This window comes from Trachypithecus francoisi, unplaced genomic scaffold (assembly GCF_009764315.1).
Source record: "Trachypithecus francoisi isolate TF-2019V2 unplaced genomic scaffold, Tfra_2.0 Lachesis_group13, whole genome shotgun sequence".
NCBI classification, from domain to species: domain Eukaryota; kingdom Metazoa; phylum Chordata; class Mammalia; order Primates; family Cercopithecidae; genus Trachypithecus; species Trachypithecus francoisi.
The window spans coordinates 66,754,486-66,778,204 of NW_022681458.1; the positions used below are offsets into that span (position 1 = coordinate 66,754,486).

The 23,719-nt window shown below is 39.8% G+C and overlaps 1 long non-coding RNA gene across 1 annotated transcript; it reads right to left on the reverse strand.

The window, feature by feature from the left end:
* Positions 1-8,713: 8,713 nt before the first annotated feature.
* On the reverse strand, positions 8,714-23,498 carry LOC117095375. The gene is made up of 3 exons (XR_004441943.1): positions 23,413-23,498; positions 16,046-16,215; positions 8,714-8,885 (listed from the first exon to the last, which is right to left on the reverse strand). It is a non-coding gene; the product is annotated as an uncharacterized LOC117095375 (long non-coding RNA).
* Positions 23,499-23,719: the final 221 nt, after the last annotated feature.

Sequence of the window (23,719 nt, forward strand, 5' to 3'; positions counted from 1 at the left end):
TCTGAATACACATATACCGTCTCTGGAAGGGACAAAAGCACTGGCCATAGCATCTGGGAAAGAAATGGGTGGCTAGAAAACAGGGACAAGGGCCGGGCGCGGTGGCTCAAGCCTGTAATCCCAGCACTTTGGGAGGCCGAGACGGGCGGATCACGAGGTCAGGAGATCGAGACCATCCTGGCTAACACGGTGAAACCCCATCTCTACTAAAAATACAAAAACTAGCCGGGCGAGGTGGCGGGCGCCTGTAGTCCCAGCTACTCGGGAGGCTGAGGCAGGAGAATGGCGTAAACCCGGGAGGCGGAGCTTGCAGTGAGCTGAGATCTGGCCACTGCACTCCCCTCCGGGCGACAGAGCGAGACTCCGCCTCAAACAAACAAACAAACAAACAAAAAAGAAAACAGGGACAGGAGAGAGAGTTTTTCACTGCAAATTATTTCCATCTTTATAAATACTGAAATTATTGGGGGGAAATGTGGTCAGCATTAATTTGGGGTCTCTATGCATCTGAAACAATTAAGTTTCCTGGTTATTTATAAAATCAGTGATTTCCGGTATCACTTCAAATTACTCCCTTACTCTTTTTTGGCCATGTGTACTATTACTATGGACTGAATTCTTCCCCCAACAAATTTATATACTGAAGCCCTGAGCTCCAATTTGATGGTATTTAGAGGTAGAGCCTTTGGGAGATAATTAGGTTATATGAGGTAATGAGGGTGGGTCCCTTATGATGAGATTAATGTCCCTATAAGAAGAGATACTAGAGATCTTACTGTCTTCTTCTCTGCCCTCTCTTCTCTCTACTCCTCTCTTCTCTTCTCCTCTTCTCTCTCTCTGTCATTCTGCCATATGTGGACATACCAAGAAGGCAGCCATCTGCAGGCCAGAAAGAGAGAGCCTTCACCAGAAACTGAATCACCCAGCACATTGATCTTGGACTTCCCAGTCTCCAGAACTGTGAGAAAATAAACTGTCATTGAAACCAAAAGAATTATATTTTCACTAATTGACTTTTAACTTTGCTTAATGATATTTGACACATGACATATTGATCAGGATATTTCATTTTGTGTATAGGACATCATATGTGTAAGGATACCAAGTAAGACTAAGGCCTTACTTTGGTCCCTGGCCTCAAGAAGCTCACACCAATGATGAAGAAAGTGAATGTATGGAGGGTGGGGTGGAGAATAAAAGATATCAAAGGAAAAACTTTCATTATAGCATCACTTTTAATAGTCAAGTTTGAAAACAACCTCAATTTGGAAAATAATTATGTAATAAATAATTATGTAATAAATACAAATATAATTACTAATAAGTCATAGCATTACACATGGTAAATCATTGTGTAGCCATTTATATTTGGTTTATGAGGAATTTTATATGCTATACAAATTTTTATGTTGTAATATTAAGTAAAACCTGGAACACAAAATTATATGTGCAGTATGGTAACAGCTATCTTTAAAAAAATAGGAAAAATAGTGTGGTTGTCTTTGGGTGGCAGAGTTATGGATGACTTCTTTCTACTTTTCTATATTTTTTGATGACGGCTATTTTTACAATAGCAACACCTAATGAGACACTATTTTAAGCATTGTGTACATTTAACTTACTTAATTTCTCAAAAACCCTTTGAGTTAGGTATGTTGTTATCTCTGCTTTGTAGAAAAGTGAAGAGCAGACTTAGAGTAAATTTCCCATCACACAGCTATTAGGTTGTGTAGCCAGGATTTGAATTCAATCTGGCTGCAAGACTATATGTGTCCTATAATAAACATGTATTAGTTCTTATTACTGGAAGCCTTCTAATACTTTTTAAAAGGAGGTACACACAATTTGCCACAGGAATTCAAAGAAAGAAGATAAGCCCTGCATCCTGGGAATTAGGGAAATCTTAGGAGAAAGGTTGGGTGGGATTTAAACATGCATTAATTGAAGGAAGGGCATGTCAGATAATGGAACAGCAGGAGCTAAAACAGTCAAATTTAACATTGATGGCCTGCAAATGATGAAGATACATTGTTTTTGTGCCTGTCGTTTATGTTATTTGGTGTCTTTAAGCATTCTGCGTCTCCTGGGAGTGCCTATTTTGCTCCTGCACAGAGCTTGCTTTTCCCCCAAAATCCAATACCGCTTCAGAAAATGTCAGAACCAAAAGGTGTAATCTTGGACAACCTCCCATTCAGAGCAAGGACCCCTTTATACAATTCTTAACAAAAAGCTCCTCTATGTCACTAAAGAGCCTATTTCATTTTTTAAAAACTGTAAATCATTAGAAAATTCTTCTTTATATATGGGCTTAAATCTAATGCTCCAAAATGTTTAACATTGGTTTGGTTTGTCACCAGAGGTATTCAAAGTAACACTAAGCACTCCTTAGTTCCTGGGCCCTCAGTTATCAGACTCATCTTGATCTTTTCTTCCCCATGATACAGATCGTAGTTTCTGTCTGCAATTTTCCATAGGACTTAATGCTCAGATCCTTCCCATCATCACTCATTCTTTTTCAGGAAACACTGCAGTTTTAGAATGATCCATTTAACATGTTTACTCAAAATTGAACAAGGACTCTCGTATGGAGAGAATCGTGAAATAACTACCTGTCATGATCTGGGCCCCATCTATTAATGCAGCTTGACTTAGAAGGCTCTTTATACTATTGCCTCATGTAAGATGTCATCAACCGAAACTACTGTATTTGTTTTTCTTTTTTTTGAGATGGAGTCTCTCACTGTCACTGGGGCTGGAGTGCAATGGCGCGATCTCAGCTCACTTCATCCTCCGCCTCCTGGGTTCCAGCGATTCTCCTGCCTCAGCCTCCTGAGTAGCTGGGATTATAGGTGCACACCACCATGCCCAGATAATTTGTGTGTGTGTGTGTGTGTGTGTGTGTGTGTGTGTGTTTTTAGTAGAGATGGTGTTTCACTAAGTTGGCCAGGCTAGTCTCGAACTCCTGACCTCATGATCCACCCTCCTCTGCCTCCCAAAGTGGGATTACAGGCATCAGCCACTACGCCTGGCCGGATCTTTTTAACATATATCTGTGTGACACTAGGTATTCCTAAATACAGATTTTATTATTTATTCTGCTCAAGAAGGAAGAATATGATCCTGGCGTTTGGATGAAAAAGAAATCCAATAATGGAATTTGACAGTTTTCACTTCTCAGAATAGGCCGTACACTAAATCACTGGGTTTTGGACATTGAGAAGAAAACAGGGAGGTTGTGTCATGACTTTGCAGATCCAGAGGTTAAAACGTTTTTATTTTCTGGGGATATATGGGAGAGATTAAAAAAAAAAAAATCTACCTTTCCCTTGCAGGATAGAAGAAAGACACTAGTTTCCACCAAGGGTCTACTGAGAGCACTGTAATATCTCATATTTTGTGAGGGGCAGCATTTGCTCCAAGTGTTGTGTGTGGGCCCTGGACAGGTGTTCATCTCTGACGACATTGTCACTGATTCAGGCAAAATTGGAGGAAAGATAAGAACAACGACTTTTACGAAAAAGCCCTTGGCTGGTGTGGGTGGTTCACGCCTGTAATCCCAGCACTTTGGGAGGCAGAGGCAGGTGGATCACGATGCCAGGAGTTCAAGACCATCCTGACTAACACGGTGAAACCCCGTCTCTACTGAAAATACAAAAATATTAGCCAGGTGTGGTGGCGGGCGCTTGTAGTCCCAGCTACTCGGGAGGCTGAGGCAGGAAAATGACCTGAACCCGGGAGGAGGAGCTTGCAGTGAGCCGAGATTGTGCCACTGCACTCCAGCCTGGGCGACAGAGAGAGACTCCGTCTCAAAAAAAAAAAAGAAAAAGTCCTCTACCTTGTTTGGTTGGCAAAGCCTTGTACTAGTCATTTTCTGCTTTTTTTTCTGTGCCTTCCTGTGACACTGGAGTTTCAGCAGAATTTCCTTGAGATGTAACAAACATCCAGTCTCATATTACTCAATTAGCTTGGGCTAAACTTAAATGTAAAGCACTGTTCTGCCTTGTCCAGGATTATTCTGTTTTATTTCACCTGCCACTAAGAGGACTGCCATGGCAGGCTTTGAGGGGGACTCTCACATGATATAGCGAAGACCAGCTGAACATAGTGTTCACAAAATACTCTTGTTTCTCTTTCTTTATTGGCACACAAATACACTGTATTTCCCAGTTCCCCTTCTATTAGGGGTGGGCGGGTAGTTGAGATCTCCTAGGCTGTGGCTAGAAGGCTAAAGCTTTTAAGAAGTAGGCATGTCCCCTGCGTGCTCTCAATCTCCTTCCACTGGCAGGAGGCAGTGAGGCCCTAGGGGATCACTGAGCCACAAAATGGAAGGTTTGGTCTTTGAACCACCTTCTGGAAGACAGCCACCTATCAACTGAAACATGTCTCTTGGTTTGTTGTCTGGATGAGAAATCAACTTCTATTATGCTTGGGCCATTGTTATATTTTGGGTTCTAACTGTTACAGCAGCTGGTGACATATTTAGGTTGGTGCAAAAGCAATTGCAGTTTTTGCTATTTTAATGGCAAAAACCGCAATTACTTTTGCACCAACGTAATACTAACGCATAATCTTGACCTTCTCATTCTGTTAAACTGGCTCAATTTAAGCTATTCTCTCTCTGCACCATATTTCCTTGGAAAAGCAGCCTCTTTTATGGCCTGGGCCTTCAGTCTTTCTCTCATCTTTCTCAATTTTGAATTGACACTGTCTCCTCACAGTCATCTGAATTCAGTATATACACGTTGGATAAGAACTTGTCCCGAGATAGTCCCCAACTAGTTTTTCCTTTCTCTGTCCTGGGTGGCAAAGCTGAACCATGGCGCTGAGCCAGCATGCTTCCTGTGCCTGCCTCTTTACTTACGTGTGTTGTTTCTCAGAAGCAAATAAAGTTACATATAAGACAGAGCTAAAAAATGTAAAAGCACTAGAGCAGCAGTTTACAGATGCCAGTTCACAGACCTGAACTGAGCTGTCTTCGTCAGAATTGCCTGGGAAGAATTTTTGAAAATAGAGATTCATGGGCCTCACACTCAGAGATTTCGATTTGATGTTTCTGAGGTAGGTGACTAGGAATCTGATTTTCGAAGTATCTTCATGACCCTGATGCATAACTGCTGTCCTAGACAATATCATGTCAGGGTCAGCATTAGTGCTAGCAAATATTAACAGTGAAGCATCCCATGATGGCCAGCAAAGCATAGTGGGTAAGAGCTAGGAATCTGAAGTCAGACTTGAGTCTGAGTCCAGGTACCATCAGTAATAAGCTGTGACTTTGGTAAACTTACTTAATGTCTCTGAATCTCAGTTTTCTTATCTGTTACCTGGGCTTAATAATGCACAACAACAAACTTAAATGAACTAGTGACTGTAAAGTCCCTGGCTTAGAGAAAAGAAGAGCTAAATAAATAATAGGGGTGTGTGTGTGTGTGTGAGAGAGAGAGAAGTTCATTTACAGAGATGACAGCTATAACGACTTCCACACTGGGTAAGAACAGCATTGGAAGAACACTGCATGTTTAGATCTTCCTCCCACAGATCACATTATCCTTCATAAACTACTCTTGGGGGCTGGTTTTGCTGCTCCCACCACTACTGGAAGTAACCACCACAGGGAGTGATTTTGCCCCTGTCTGATCTTTTGAATCTAACCAAAATTTGGGTTTCCCCTCCCTCCTTCTTTAAGGAAGAACAAAGTGGAACCAGGCCCAATAGTCTGATGCACAAGTCTAGCCCTTGTACACACTGAGCATAGGGCAATCTCAGCATCCCCTGAGTACAAAGCAGGTCCCATTCAGGGCAGCTGGCCTCCTGCTATCTACTGACCCCAACATTGGGCGCCCTGGCTTCCTAGCGGCTGGAAAAAGCTCTTTTCACATTACCCAGGACCTCCAACAGGCCTCCTCCTTCTGGCCCCTCTCCTCCAGCTCCAGGATGCAGGCCCTTGACTGAAGTTGTAAGAGCTGGCTTGACCCCTCTCTGTCACTTGCCTGCTGTACAATCCTGGACTCATCACTTAATCTCTCAGAGCTTATCTCCTGATCTGTAGACTCATCAGTTTCACAGGGTTTTCATGAGGATTAAGTAAGCTAATACACATGAACATGTCTTGTAACTGGAAAGCGCCAAGTGAGTGTAATGCATTAATGCTAGCATCAGTTAGCATTTAGCAGGAGGACACAAACCCCAACGCAGCATCACATCCAGTATACTCCGCTTTTCCTATGAACTATTATCCTACTTCCTGTTTCTCCAAGGCAACTTGACGAAAACCAAAGGATTCTTCTGCTTTAGCTTAGTTCACTTTCCCAAGTTCAAGTAAAGAATGTTTGTAAACCCGCAGAAAGCCCCATTGTGTCACATCTGTCCCAACTGTTCATTGATTCTTCACAAATTCACAGTGAACTGAGGAAGCTGGATTTTACTACAGGAAGGTCCATGTTCAGGGTAAGGGAATCTTTGGGTTAGAAAAGTGATCCTAGAAGACCCTACTAGGAATTCCCAAAGGACTTTTAAGAATTAAGGAAGAAAAATTAATTTAGGTTCTGGGTCAATGAAGAGACTGAAACAAAAATCGGAAGCTTTTACTTCCAGAACTGCCACAAGCTCATGGGGAAAAGACTTCACCATGCCTCAGTTTCTTTGCCTGGAAAATGGAGGTAACAGTCTGCCCTCCCACTACTCCACGGAGTTTTTAGGGGGGTAATATAAAAGAATTACAATACAAAAATAATGTTGAGTACCTACTGTATGCCAGACACTGTTTTCAGTAGTGTATGCTTAAATCTTCACAACAAACTCATGTGGTCAGCACTATTACCCCATCTTATAGCTGGGGTAAACCAGCTATAAGAAAACCACCCATAAAGGAACAATAGTTTTCAAAGTGCTTATTGATGATTATCATGATTAAATATAAATGCTCAAGGGGACGGGCATAGGACTCACACTTGTAATCCTGGCATTTTGGGGGGTCAAGGTGGGAGGATCACTTGAGCCCAGGAGTTCGAGACCAGCCTGAACAACATGGCAAAATCCTGTCTCTGCCAAAAATACAAAAATTAGCTGGGCATGGTGGCACACGCTTGTAGTCCCAGCTACTCAGGAGGCTGAAGTGGGAGGATGGTTTGCGCCCAGGAGGCATAGGTTACAGTGAGCTGAGATCACACCACTGCACTCCAGCCTGGGCCACACAGCAAGACTGTGTCAAAAATAAATAAATAAATAAGTTTCAGGCAGTTATATTTCTGCCTTGTGGCACCCTACGAAGACATGGGCTTTTACTAACCAGATGATAGAGACTGTCAAGTGAGATGAAGTTTTCTGGGTTCCCATTAGAGCAAGACCCTTCACAGTAGCACATGTTAAACATGACTGCTCCAAAAGGCAGACATCCATGGGTTAAGGTAAAGGATTCTAGGTGCCGTCAAATTAGAATGGGGTGCGATGGATGAATCCTCGTCCATTTCATGGAGGAGAGTAGGAGCCAGAACACAAGGTGACCTCCTCTATTCTTTTGTTGATTTCCCCTTCTCCACCCTGCTCAGGTCATGAATACTCTCCTCCCTAATTCTCTTGCTCCCAGGAATACTGCTTCTCTTCTTCCAGCTGCTAAGGAAAGTGGGGTAGACAAAACTCTGCATTACATCATGGAGATGGCTGTTTAATTTGAGATGAGTGTTACATTACTCATTGCTCTGAGCCCCCTTTGATCCACCAACATTTGCTTCTTTTATTCCCATGTAGTGAGTACATTAGTGCCTGAATGCTGCGTGGCCTTGTTGTCTTTTAGATGCTATCAGAGATTATTTACTCAGGAAAACAGATGAATATCTTGTTTAATGTCAAAATAATTACTATTTGGCTGACCTGATAGTTTATTTATGCTTTCAATATTTTTATGCTTACATCAAAAGAGCATTGCTAAAATTGTATTTTGCCATTAAACTAAACAGGATATGACAATTTTTTTAAACTTAATTTTTCTGTTGATGAGTTTGTTCATTAAAATGGTTAGAAGATAACAGAACCAAGTGGAAATGATCACTCGAGTTGAAATATGCAGCTTTATGTTTCTTATTTATGTAACATCTTGAAAGAGGCAGTAAACAATGCTTTAAGCAAGGGGCACTAAAATGCAGTGGTTAAGAACATAGACTGCAGCCCCAACTTCAAATCCCCGCTCTGCAGTCTTCATCTAGTTTTTTAACCTGTCTGTGCCTTAGTTTCCCCATCAGCAAAATAGATATGATTTTTGTAAGAGTTGAAGGAGTTCATATACATAAATGTCCTGGCATATGCAAATACTGCTTAATATAAATAAACATAAGTTTTGCAGTCATTCTGTGAATGTGAAATGGGGAAAGGGAGTCCCTATAATTTTACAAGGGACTTGACCTAGAGTGAATCTCCGTGAGCCACCACCTTCCAGTGTCTCTGGCCCAGTGGCCACCTTGCCTCCATTTTGTAAAAGCAAAATTTCTTCTAAATTCCAAAGCCCTGTCCTGACACTGGACAGATCTTCCTGTTTCTTGGCTGAGCTTATCTGGAAAGGTGTTAAAAAGCCAGGTTTACTTGGCAATAATGTGTCCACTGTTTCTCTTTTTGGGGGACTCTCTATAAGATAAGTTCATCTACCCAGACAGGTTTCTCTAGCCATAAACCTGTATTCATTTTCATTCAGCAGCTTTTATTTCAACTCTTTTGTTTACCGAAGAAGCTTAAGGGAGGAAAAGCCCTCCCGGCAGGTTACAACCACTATGGCACTTGGAAAGAGACACAGAGGATGAGGATTCTGCAACATAACCTTGCTGGGAGCTCTTCTGGTTATTTTGGCTTTGCTTTTGTGTCATATGTTACTCCTTTATTCTTCATATGACTGTAACTTTCTATTAAAATAAGCACATATAATTAGATACTCATTCATTAATTCACCCAAACCAGGTTGTTTCTATTTGCTTCTCAGCTGGGTGATAAATGTATTGGTTTAGCCTCAGGTTTGCGTTCTCAAATTCAAGTTCTTTTCTCAAGTTTACAATGGCTTGTGGAGACTCATCTTTCTGCAAGATGTCATTTCTTAAGAGTACTTCTCTCTACCCTGGGAAGAATGAATCCAGAAATGGTTCTGTCTGTGTGTTAGGTTACCAGGTTTGGGGCTTGTTTCAAGTCTATAGAACCTTTGAATTTCCCTCTTTACCATGGAGAGGTAGGTAGGATAATTGGAATTAGGACTGGCAGAGAAGACTACAGAGCCCATTATACTCCCAGAAAGTAAGCCAGGGTGGGGCTGGCTTCCTTAATTTTCCCAAAGCCCCTTAGCAGAAGACTAGGGGCCCCACAAAAGACATATTCTGTCTTGCAGAGATTAGATGCCATAAACTATTTTTTATTCAGATGGCAAGAATTACACATGGCATTCCTGCCAAGTTGTAAAGTCTATGTATCTGACATTAAAGATCTGAAAATAATAAAATTTTGTATTATTCCTTGACCAGAAATTAAATATCAACATTTAAAAGCCTGAGATGGGTGCAGTACCAGGCTACAATTAAAGTCAAGCACTAACGAAATAGCAATTTAATTAGAGTAGAACAGACGTATCATAGTGGAATACAATTCTGTGTATTGGGAATCGATTCTTGGACCTGAAAAAAGCCATTTAGGACTCTTTTGATATTAAAAACCTTAGAGAACCACATTAACTGACCAAAAAAAAGTGTGACGTGCAGGATGTGGCAAAATATAAATACACTGCTGGTAGGGACATAAAGTAGTTCACACATTGTGGATAGCGACTTGGCAATATATAGAAAACTGAAACATGTACATGCCCCTGCTCCACATATTCCACTTCTAACGTACATACCTTAGGAAAGAATCTCATATAAATGCCCAAGCAGACAAGCAGAAGATGTTCACTACATATTTGTTTTAAAAGCATAATATTGGATAAATATTGAATATCAATATGAATTGATGAATATTGAAATGTTCATCAATCAGGAGATAGATAAATAAGATATATTTTTACAATATAATATAATACAACAGCTAAAATAAATAAGCTGAACTTTGTGTATCAACATGCATAAAAGTTGGATCAGGCGCAGTTGCTCATGCTTGTAATCCCAGCACTTTGGGAGGCTGGGGCAGGAAGATAGCTTGAGGCCAGGAGTTCAACACCAGCCTGGACTACATAATGAAACCCCATTTCTAAAAAATATTAAAAACTTAGCTGGGCATGGTGCCAAATACCTGTGGTTCCAGCTACTTGAAGGAGGTTGAAGCAGGAGGATTGCTTGGGCCCAGGAGTTCAAGGCTGCAGTGAGTTATGATCACACCTCTGCACTCCAACCTGGGTGACAGAGCAAGACTCTGTCCCTTAAAAATAAAAAATAAAAATTTAAAAACAGATAAAAGTTGGAAACAATGCTGAGTGAGAAAAACAAGTTGCCGAAAGATGTGTTCGCCGGATGAGGTCATTTACATGGAGTTAAGACTATGTGCAAATACACACATTCCCAGTAAAAGTAAAAATACAGAAGGGAAGCATGCACACTAATTTCACAAGAATGCTATCTATGAAGAGGGGAGGCCAATCAGGGAGGAACAAATAGGGGTTTCAACTGCATCTGTAAGAATTTGTGACATTGAAAAATAGACATGAAAAAATATGGCAACTATTACTGTGGTAGACACATGTTTTTTTTTAATTCCCTGAGCTTTTGTATGTTTCAAATATTTTTAAATTCCCTGAACTTTCTGTATATATGCTTTCTTTAATCATCTTCACAATATAGATGGCAGGGCAGCTAGGCTTTTCCTCACATAACATTTCTGTTTAGACTCTTTTATGATCATTAACATCTTTAATTCTTCAATCGCGAAGGAGCTTGGGGTTCAGGAAAAGCATTTTATTTTCTAATAAGTTCTTTCTGTCCTCAAGTCCTCTTGTTCAGAGAACTGAAAGTCATTTCCAAATTAAACTAACTCATCAATGTCTGGACAGAATTGCTTCTCTGCCAGTAGAGCTTATTCTTCTTAGGTATTGCCTCTGTCCCCAAGGGTGTCATGACACCTTTCCATCTAATTCCATCAGCCAGTTTGTGAAGGTACTGTTTGTTCTCTAATCCAGATCACTAATCACTCTGTCATGTGTTTCCATTTGATTCTCTTGGTTAGGAGAGAATTGTCTTCTGCCTAAGCTGAAGGAGAGATCTTACTCTCAGTAGACATTAAAGTTGCCAAAATAGCTCAATAGGATTGTCCATTCTGTCACTGCCTGTGTGCTTTCTCAAGGTTAGATTAAAAACCTGAAAAATTATGTTGCTTAATGAAAACCCAGTGTATTGTCCTGGCTTACCCCAACTATGCACTTACATCTTTTTTTTTTTTTTTTTTTTGAGAAGGATTCCCCCTATCTCAACCAGGCTGGAGTGCAGTGGCGCCCTCTCGGCTCACTGCAAGCTCCGCCTCCCGGGTTGATGCCATTCTCCTGCCTCAGCCTCCCAAGTAGCTGGGACTACAGGCGCCTGCCACCAGCCCGGCTAATTTTTTGTTTTTTTAGTAGAGACAGGGTTTCACCGTGTTAGCCAGAATGATCTCGATCTCCTGACCTCATGATCCACCTGCCTCAGCCTCCCAAAGTGCTGGGATTACAGGCATGAGCCACCGCGCCTGGCTACATCTTCTTTATAGTTAGTTCAAACTCCAAGAAACTTACCTCTAATTTGAAACATCAGGTCAAGGTTAGCTATACAGAAAAGCAAACATTTAAATTTTCTTTGAAAAATCTTCAAGGACACTAAACGGAAAATAAAAGAAATAGACACATTTCTACAGGGCTGCTAAATAGACAGAAATGGGAAATTTTAGTGCTTGGGATGTTTACAAGTCTCTGTCTTCTTCTATTTCCCAGTTCCTTTCAATGGGAACATTGAAAAATGTAGGAGGAGGAAATCTGGGATATAATGAATAACCTTAAAGATAGAAGCATAGGATGAGTTCAAAGAGGACAAGGTCAAATTTTTTAAATTAAGGAAGAAAACCCAATTTCTGTTATATGCCTCCATCATTTTATAAGCTTGCTCATTCATGATAAATTATTATTATTGTGGAACAGATGGATGAATCTCAATCATTATACTATAATGGAAGATTAAACATTTTCTTAACTTCTATTCATCAAATTAAGTCTTTATACTCACAACAAAGGACAATGCATCAATGTTATCATTAGGGCTTTTTAAAAATATAACTTTAGCGTGAAGCGTAATAAGACATGATTAATGTACTGACAAAAGTAAATACTAAACAACACACATTAGTCTAGATTAGAATCACTTTTTCAGTACTTCCATGTTGTAGTTTCTCAGGCTGCTATGAACTGTGTCAAAGAGAAATGATCATCAAAATAATTTGGTCTTTTCAGTTACATCTTTACCTGTAAAATATTGCTTACTCCCTAAAGCTGTGGTTTGAAAGGGTGATAGTATCTATTCAACTCCCAGTGAGGAGATAGGTTTCTCATTTGGTTGAGTTTTGTGTCACATGTAACAGATTGTCAGGGCTAGAGAGAAATCTCAGGATCTACAGCCCCACTTGTCCACCCCTTCCCAACACACAAGAGCATCCAGAAATACTGCAGATGCACAAAGCAGAGCCAATCTTTACAACAGTTGGGAAGGCAGTTCCGCAATCTCCCTCAAGATTGCATTTCAACACTTTTCATCATTACCAAACACTCATTTGTAGAGAAAATTTAAAGAACTGACAGTAGCAAAAAACTACATAGTAGGACAAAGAGCACTAACCTGGGAGTCGTGGGACCCAAGAACTGGAGGATCCTGCACGTGCCGTTTAGTCTTTTATTTCATCTTATTTTTCACCTATAACATTTATTACCTTCTCTGACCAGCTGCACATTAAACACTTAGTATATAATGTCTCAGTTTATTCACTAGGAAACCTCTTACCCCGCTACACACGTCCTATTATCCCCTCTTATGCCCATTGTTATTATTCTTGCTAATTTATAAAGAACTGAAATACAACAAACTTACAAAGACTTCAAGAAAAAATTGTCCTGTGTGTAGTTCAGGTGCTTAAAAAAAAGAAAAAATTGCAAGAGTAGTTAACAGGCCTCATGCATTCATTGTTCAATGAAATGTCAATAGTTAAATATTTGAAAACATAATAAAGAGGATCAAATGTCAATTACTGTGCATCAGCACACCATCTATCAAGCATGGGAATGCCCAGCTGAGATACGGGCTAAGATTTTTAACATAAAAAAAAAATTTCACAACGACAAATTTTTCCATCAATACAACCAAATTTTGGAGGTAATATTTTTCAATCAATAAAGTCTAACAAAGTAGGGTACCATGTGGAAAGAAGAAAAACAATGGTCCGCTATAGTTTACAGTAATCTATTGTGTATTTCAAAATATCTGAAAAAATAATTCTAATGTTCCTAACCTAAAGAAAAGATGAATATTTAAGGTGATGGATATCCCAATTACACTGATTTGATCTTTACAAATTATATGAATGTGCTAAATTATCACATGTGCCCCGAAGATAAGTATATCCATTATGTAGCAATGTGAAAATAAAATTAATTTTAAAATGCTCGAAGATGCTGTGTGAAGTAAAACATCAGCAAAACCAAGTAATGACTCTATGTTTGCTTCACCTTACAGAGAGGAGCTTGATCCACACAACAAGAAACATTTCAGCTTTTCAGGAGGTAATGCAAGAAGGTAGTGGGACATTGTTTAAGTATCTGCAGTACTAGAATAATTACGTCTTAACCATAAAATAACCCTGATATACATCAATCCTTTTTTGGTAATGATCCAGAAGTCATGTCAGATCTTGAGGCCCTGCAGCATCATTTCCTACATTATCACTGAACACAACTGTAATTTCAGAACTATAAAAAGATAGGCTGAATCCTGCTATCAGACCACTTGTCTGTCATTCATCTATTTCTTGTTAACTTTCAGTACAGACACATGCATGCCTACGCAGGCTCAGTTTGGACTCCAGACACAGAATTGATGATATATAATGTAAATCTAATCCTTGTTTAAATCCCATTGTCTTTTATTTTTAGACTAAAAAGACAAGATTAAAGATTTTGTTCATGAGTAAGATGCTATTGTAAAAAGAACATAGGCAGACTCTGATATTATGAGGAAGAAAGCAAGCTTGGAGGCAGGTCCCAGCAGGGGTAAGGGTCACACATACATAGTTTGGTGTGGGAGCTAGCAAGCAAATGTACTGTCAAGGAATCATGGAGATTGTTAGCGGAAAGAAGGCAGTTACACAGCAGTGTGTACAGTTTGATCTCATTCTACAAAAATACATACATATATACACATACATGTGTTGTCTTGGAACTATGTGGACTAAGGTATAAACAGGAGTAGTCCCTGGGTAGTGGGAACATGATGTTTTCCTTTGCTTATTTTTATCTGTATTTTCTAACTTTCTTCAATGTAAAAACACTGATTTTGTAATAATTAAAAGTTTTGCTAGTTATTTACTTAAAGTAGATAACTTTCTCTATACATCTCATGGTCTTGCTTCACTGCTCCATCTTCTGTCTATTCATCATGGTCTCAACTGCAAGGTAAGGCTAGCATTTCCCTTTTGCTTTGAATGTTGGAAAAGGACCAGTATTGAAGAATGTGCTAAAAGGCTGTGATTGCTGTCTTTTCCCTGCCCTCCTCAACACACACATGCACATGCACACATGCACACATGCATACGCACGGAGCTATGCTTCTAACTCAGAAACCTGTGACTGACTCTAAGTTCCTCTATTTGTTAGCTCTTGGCCCAGACAAATGAATTAACTTCTCTCCACTTCAGATTGTTCAATTACTAAATGTGGTTGATAATAAATACCTTAAAGTGTATTGAGTGAATTAAGCGAGAAAAATACTTGTAAAAACGTGGTAGACATTCGTAAATGGTAGAGCCCCAAAAAGCACATATGTGGCGATTATGTGGGGAAACCATTGTTCTTGGATGCTGACAAGTTGAACCCTGAGTCTCTCGGACTATTGAAACTGAAGCCTAAGGCCGGGCGCGGTGGCTCAAGCCTGTAATCCTAGCACTTTGGGAGGCCGAGACGGGCGGATCACGATGTCAGGAGATCGAGACCATCCTGACTAACACGGTGAAACCCCGTCTCTACTAAAAACTACAAAAAACTAGCCGGGCGAGGTGGCGGCGCCTGTAGTCCCAGCTACTCGGGAGGCTGAGGCAGGAGAATGGCGTGAACCCGGGAGGCGGAGCTTGCAGTGAGCTGAGATCCGGCCACAGCACTCCAGCCTGGGTGACAGCGCGAGACTCCGTCTCAAAAAAAAAAAAAAAAAAAAAAAAAAAAAAAGAAACTGAAGCCTAAATATGATTTCTCACCTACAAAAATTACTGGAGCAGGGAAAGAAAAGGTAGCCACCTTTTGCTATCCACTTTCTTTTTGCCAAGAAATAGAACATTGTTTCCTGATAATCTGACAAGAATGGATATAGAAAAGAAGATGAAAATAAAATGCTATTTCATTTCACAACTGCAAAGAAAAGTACACAAAGGTCTTGGCATTACCATGTAAATACCATAATATAGAAAAGGTGTCGCAAAAGATGATTGCAGAGTTCATCCTAATGTAAATTCAAGAATCTACTACTGTCATAAACTGACCCAATCCTTCTCTGTCCATCTCTAAATATATTCACCAATACCTGTAACAGACTTGTCAAGAATATGGCTTGCATTGAGTAAGTGAGAGAGAAGCCAAATTTATGGCTGGAGGTCAGGTGAAAATTTGGGAGATAAGTCTCAAGGGATTTGTGTGTATATGTGTGTGTGTGCGTGTGTGTGTGTGTGTGTGAGAGAGAGAGAGAGAGATACAGACGCTTCTCAACCTATAATAGGGTTATGTTTCAATAAACCCATCGTAATTTGAAAATGTCCTAAGTTGAAAATATATTTAATACATCTAACCTACCAAACACCCTAGCTTAGTGTAGCTCACCTTAAACGCACTCAGAACACTTGTATCAGGCTGCGGTTGGGCAAAATCATCCGGCAACACAGTCCTCTATAGAATATCAGTTCTTTACTGTCAGGATCACGTAGCTGACTGGGAGCTGTGGCTTGCTGTCACTGTCCAGCATCTTGAGTATTGTACCTCTTATCACCAGCCTAGGAAAAGATCAAAATTCGAAGTACACTTTCAATTGAATGTGTACCATTATAAGTTGAAGAATCATAAGTCTAGGAACATATATACTTGTTTGTACAATGTAAATCCTGTCTTCACTCTTTCCTATGAAACCCTCAGTAAAATCTGCATTGTTCACAAATGCTTTCGTGCAAATAGATTTTTTATGATAAATTTAAAGGAGTGGCAGGAGGAGGTCATCATGGAGGTTGCCCTTGGGGTCAGCTAGCATATGGGTCACTTTACTCTGGATGAGTTGAAGGTCCTGCTTAGTGCCAGTCAAACCAGTGTTGGCAAATCCCCACTGTTGCAATGTGATGCAAACACTTTCATCACCGACTTTCACCATTGCTGTAGCCAGCCATGGTAACATGTTCAGTGATGCTATGCAAGAACTATCAAACTTACCCAACTCTCACTGCTGGCCACCTCTGGGGTACCCACGGACTACTTTCCTTGAACCTGGGGCCTCCTGGGTTCCATTCTTGCCCTCCTGCACTCAAGAATAGCTGACACATTATTATCTCCAGAGCATAGTCTTTCTGAGTGGCTCTGCAGGCATTTTGTTAAATAATACTGCTTAATCATTTGAAACTAATTCTCTCATCACCTTTTTTAGAAAATTTCAAGACCAAATATCACTTACTCTCCTATACAATGCTTCTGGGGTTTCAACAAATTTCTACCTCTTTTCAGGTAAATTCTAAGAGTTCACGTCATTCATCTGAACTGAATTAAGTCCCTGCTGTTATAAGTGGACTGGTCTAGTGTAAAGGTCAGGATTTAATACAACAAACAGAAACTGGTCTAAGTTTTTCGACCTGTAAGAGATTTAACATAGGGAATTGGTTTCTCTTAAACAATGGAAAGTCTCAAGGGGTGAAAGTCAGGAGGCCACCAATACACTGTGTTACAAATAATGATGATGAAAACACATGGATACACACAGGGGAGCAGCACACACTGGGGCTTATCTGAGGGTGGAGGATGGGAGGAGGGAGAGTCTCAGGAAAAATAGCTAATGGGTACTGGGCTTAATACCTGGGTGATGAAATACTCTGTACAACAAACCCCCATGACACAAGTTTACCTATGTAACAAACCTCCACGGATACCCCCGAACTTAAAAGGTTTTAAAAATTGTTTTTTTTCACATTTTTTATTTGGAGGATGTTCGTACTTTGTTTGGTTTTATCTAGTTGATTGCTTTAATAAACTCTGTTTCTTTGAGGCACAAATATGGCGTTTTGAGATAGCATATGTTTCTAAGATATTTCTCACTTGTATTAACATTAACCATGTTATAGGAATTGTCTGAGACACCCTGCCCATGTACGAGTTATCTTTCAGAAAATTTTACCAAAATGGGCATCAGAGCAGACAAGGAAAGACAGCCTGAATTAAAAGCAATTTTTTAAAAGTGGGGTATAAAGTGCCTCACAGACAAAGTACTGTAACTGGTATTATGGACCAGAAATAGCAATTATAAAAAAGTGAGAGGCAAAGTATATTCTGTGCTCATAAACATACTGCTGATACAGATGAAAAATCTAAAACCTGAGCTTTTCAGAGGAAATTGCAGTCTTTGAAAAGACAGATTAAATTTGGGAAACTATTAAAACCTAGATTGAAATATCTCTCTTCTATCATCAATTTTGTCACAAGTAATAAAAATCCTCAAGCATCTTTAACTAGAAGTAAATAATGCATTCCTGAGTAGTGGAAATACTGGCACGCAAACCAATGCTATTAAAGATTGGACTAAATAAAGTCCTAGCTCAAAATATACAGGCATAGTAAAACCAAAAGAATAAAGGCTGTATCTTCATAATTACTTTTTTTCTGAGCCAGAAATAATTTGTGACTACTGGCTAATCTAATGTATTGCATTTGAATAGTTGTGATATCATCTAAACTTTCAAATACTGCCCATTAAGTTACACAACAAACATAAATATAACAGCTAAGCAGAGTTCTTACCTTCATAATTTAAGATTTATCTCAGAAGTTATTGCTGAATTGTGGCAAAATTTAGTTGAGAATAGGAATGTTAAGTCAAAGAAGAAAATATCATTCTTTTAGTGGGAGGTATAAGAATTCCTTTCAGGGAGGGAGCCACTTTTGTTTTGAAAATTCCTACTTGGGTATGAACCTGAAGCAGTAATTCTCACCAAATTCTCTATGGCTTCCCTGTATTTCCAAGCCCTTTAGGGTTAGTGGAGTTATGTTGGGCATCTTCTGGCCAATGAGCTATAAGAAGTGAAACCAGGTGTCACTTTGACATAGAAGCATAGAGGAGCATTTGATGTGTTGAAATGGTGGAGCCCCTGTCAGCCTGGTTCCCTGAGTGGCTCTTTGGAGCAGAGACCCTTAATGACCCATACTGAACATCTATCAAGAGTAGGAAATAAAATTTTGTTGTGATAGCCTCTGGGATTTTAGAGTTAATTTGTTATGAAACATTTATCACACCTATTCTGACTAATACAGATTAGAAGACCAGATCCTGAAAAGTCTGGGTACTCACAGAACTGATCTATGTGAAGAATGTGGTCTTAGTTTTAAAAAGGAAAAGAAATGTAAAGAGAAGAATAGGCACAAAATGAAGGGAGGCTGTGAGTTACACAAAGGTATCCTCATCCTGTAACTTCCAGATCTTAAGTAAATGCTACAGAAACACAAAATGCTTGGTGTCAATGGATTATCAGTAAAGCAGCTAATCTTTGCATGAGGGTGATACAGGAAGAGATTGGAAACAGCACAGCTGCTCTCAGAAGTAGCACCAAAATAGCATTGGGAAGTAGCAGAAATCGTAGGCAAGCTTAAGAGATCTTCAACCCCATAAAACAGGGGTTTGAAGTCCTCATGTGTCAATTTCAGGGTTAAGGAAGCCTAAGCTTTGTTGTTTTGTCTCAGCTATTGGACCACTTCTAACTACAGGAAAAAGTTTTTTATTTAAAAAAAATTTTTTTCCCTTGAATCAATAAAATCCAGTAGTTTATGATCATAGAATCTCAGGATCTCAGGGTTAGAAAGACCATTAAAAGTCACCTATTCTACCTCTTCCTACCCCCACTTTCTCGGATAATCCCAACAGGTAGCTTTTGATCTCTGCTTGGACATGTCCAGGGCAGGATATTCACTCTCTCTCAAATGAGCACTTTCGATCTCTGCAGAGCTTTGATAGTCTGTAAATTCTCCCTGACATTGAACCGAAGTCTTTCTCCCTATAACTTTTAGTGGCCCAAGTTCTACCTCTTGAGGCATATAAAACAAGTCTAATCCCTCTTCCACGAAATGGCCTTCAAATACTTGAAGGCAGCAACAATCATGTCCTCCTTTCTCTGTAAGTTATTTTTGGAAAAGCATTACTCATATTTTTATCACCAAGACTGGGTGTGGTCTGTCCCCTTCTCTTCTACTAATTACTCTGCTCTTCTTAAATGAGTTAGATGGTGGGGAGGGGGAATGTGAGGGAATACAGATCATGTTAATATCAACCAAAGACCTAATTGAGCAAGATTTCTTGTCTGTTCATTACCTCTTCATGAATCTCACCTCAAGGGACCCATTAAGTGGGTGAGAACCAGAGTTGCCTTTTGAGTAGCTCAAGTAAGGGCTGCCCTCATGGTATCATTTGAGACTATACCAGACAGGGCCCTCTGCCTTAAAATGCCAAACTCAACACAAAACATTTGGCTATTATTTCTTTGGATAATTGGGGTTTTTCTGATGCACCTCCACAATAACAATTATAGGTTTTGTTGTTGTTGTTGTTGTTGTTTGTTTTTTTGGGTTTTTTTTTTTTTTTTGAGACAGAGTCTCTCTCTTGTCTCCCAGGCAGGAGTGCAATGGCATCATCTTGGCTCATTGCAACCTCAGCATACTGGGTTTAAGTGATTCTCCTGCCTCAACCTCCCGAGTAGCTGGAATCACAGGCGCATGCCACCACGTCTGGGTAATTTTTGTATTTTTATTAGAGACAGGGTTTCACCATGTTGGCCAGGCTGGTCTTGAACTCCCGACCTCAAGTGATCCACCTGCCTCGGCCTCCCAAAGTGCTGAAATTACAGGCATGAGCCTCTGCACTCAGCCATAATAAAAATTATGAGACAACGGTTCTCTGACTGCAGCCCATTCACCAAGATAAGACCATCCATTCTCATCTGCTAACAACACTGCAGAGTCAAAGTCAAAACTCGTATCACTGACCAGCTATCTTTGAACGGCAGTGAAATTAGGAAACATTTCTCCTCCATACCATTCTAGCCTCATTTTTAACACCAGCCCCCAATATATTATGTTCCCCATGTCTTACCAGGATTGCAAACAACTTCCAGATTTATTTTCAGTCCCTGATTTCTACTACTCAGATTGAGCTGGAGGCAGTCTAAGAAACAGACTTCCTGCTGACCCTCCTGCTCCGACTTCTAGGCATGTCTTTGGTGCAAATTTGGGCTCCTCTTCCTCCCTCATGCAAACAAACTCTTAAAGATTAGTCCACCAAGTCTTCTAGAGATGTCTACACAAGTCTGAATTCTAGGGTAAAAGTGGCTGAGGTTTAAGCTGAGAGTCAGGATGGCAGATTCCTGGCTCTTAAAGGTTTTTTATTTGAAGAAGATGAAATACATGAATCATACTAGGGTAGAAAGAGTTCACAATAGGTGTTTTGGTGACAAAACACTTGTTCTACACAGCCCGAGGATAAATGCCAATACATATTTAGAATGGAGTAGGGAAATTGAAAATAAATTTGAACCCCCCTAATGTAAGGCTTCTGTTTCATATCCTGGCTCTTACCAACCGAGTGACATTGAGCAAGTTATTTAACCTTTCTGAGCCTTCATTTTCTCACCCTAAAATGGAGATAATATCAATATTGTCCCTATCACTCCCAACCCCCTTACTGTTTATTAAGAATTACATGAGATAAAATATACAACTAGCACAGTGCCTGGTACAAAATAAGGAGTCAGTTGTTATTATTAGCTCTTCTTCCCCCACCAGTTCAGCTCCTCTCCTCTTCCTTATTCAGGAAATACAGAAATATATGGATTCACCGTAGAAGCTGGAACCACCTCCTCAGATGCAACAGATGGACTGACCCTCTCTGTAATGGCCCAGGATGGGGCAGGTGTTCTCCTGCCGGGTGACTGAGAATGTGAGCCTCAGAATGAAATGTAGGAACATCAGGCTCCACGAGGACTGGCTGCAGCCACAAACTGCAGGTCAGTTTTCACAGGTGCTCGTAGGAAGAGAGAGGGGTTTGCGATTTTTTTTCACCCAGATGGAAATATGCATTCATAAAATGATTTTTCCCCAAAAAAAAAAAAAAAAGGAGTTTGTGCCTGTGCATGTAGTGCATCTCTTTGTCTTTTTATCCAAGAAAGCCAGTACCTTTTACAAAATGATGACAAAATAATAAAAATATCCAACAGTGGAGGAAGATGCAGCATCATCTTGGCGTGGTATAACACAAAACAATATACCCTTAGATAAGAAGCACTTGATCTAAATGTATATAGAAGCCAATAAATAAGTATCCAATATGGAAAAGAAACGGGGTAAAAGTTTTAAGCCATGTCTTCCTTATTTGCCATTTTCCCAGGTTCCCTAGTGTACCTGAAAAAAGGGAAGTTTTTTTTGTTTGTTTGTTTGTTTTTTAAAATAAGTAAAGCCAGAGTTCTTCGGCCTAGTCCCTCCACCCCGAAGCATCTTGCTAGGGAACAGCAAGGCATTAATTCAGAGGGGAGGCTGCCACCTACTGGGCCACCAATAACATCCTTCAACATTTTTTGTTGGCCTTTCCAGGTCTCCCCTTAACAATCTCGATTCGACCTGAAGCTACTTTGTTAGTGACAGTGACAACAGCATAGCCCAAGGTACTACTATATAGAAACTTAAAAGCAGTGGCATAAATGAATCATATGACAACGTCTTACAAACTTTGCAGCAACAGATTTTTTCTTTCAGCCACAGAGACCCAAATTCAAATGGAAAAAGAAACCTTTCTCTGAATTTCTCTGTTGTTTTCTGAGGACAAAGTGCTTTAATAGTCGGTAAGTGCTGCTAATTGCTCCCCAGACAGCCCTAATCTAGCCATTTCCTCCCTGCCTTTTACTCCATAAATCCTTCAGAAAACTAATATATTGGTAAGCATTACCCAGAAGTACCCACTGGATTCGATTGGTTTACATGTTATAAATAGTTTTGCTACATCCACCCATTTGAAAGAGCCTGTTTCTTTTTTTGATAAATCTTCTATTATTGATGCTCAAAATAACTTCAGGCTTATCATTATACTGCCAAGATCAACCACCAAATCATCTTTCTTTTCTTTGTCTTTCATTTTTGTTTTTAGAACCAACTGCCTGTATTCAATGGCAACCATAAAATATGAAATCTCTACCTCCAACCAGTTGTATGCCTTTGGACAGTTCATTATGCCTTGGATTTTTTGTTTATGAAACAGGAATAAGAAACCTGCCTTATAGCAGACTTATAATAATAATAGTGGCTATACTTAATAAGTGTGCATGTCACTGCTCTATCATGATAAAGCACTTTCTCTTCTTCTGAATCCTCCAACAACTCTGTCTATGAGGCAGGCATCAATCACCCTAAAGAAGAAATTAGAGATTAACCTAAGGTCAACCAAGCAGTTGAATTCACACTAGGAAACTCCATTCAGTGCCAGGGCTATTTCTACTGCCTCCTGCTGTTGCTCTTGAGCAATAGATGGAGTTATATATATTAATGCATTCAATAAAGATACAACTACATGCAAATTCACATTTCATAAAGAATAAATACTACCCTTTGAAATGATAACTTGGAATAACTGGCCTCCAATGAATACTCAGTACTATGAGATTTGGAAATATTTGCCTGTACAAGCAGGCAAGCAAGACTGACAAATAGGTAGGTAGGTAGATGGATAGATAGATAGAGAGATGATAGATGGATGGATGGATGGATAGATAGATAGATAGATAGATAGATAGACAGATAAAAGAGCTCTTCTTTTCTGGTTCTTTTTCATTTCAGGCTTTTTCCCACTGCATGTTTGCAGATTGCTTAATTACTTCATTGGGCTTTGGAACTCATACATTACAGATACATGATCATCCAAGTCATTACCTGCGTATTTTCCCATTAAGAATAATTATAGCTCTTACCATCACTGCCCACGTACTTATGTCCTGCAGGCCTGGGCACACTGAAGTAATCATCTTTCGAAAATGATCTTGATGGGCAAGTGTTGTGTGTACAATCAGCAATAAGCAAGATGAGGTGGGAAGATTTCCATCTCTTCCATTATTGAGCGGCTCAAAAATCACATTCCCATTATTTCATCACAGTGCCATGCAGGACACTAAGGTGGTTTATGTTCTCCTGGAAAGTGAGTTAGTGCTAATTGTGGAGATGAGACCCATGGGATGCTGGATTGTATGAGTCTCTCCATGGATTATCTTTCCAAGCACG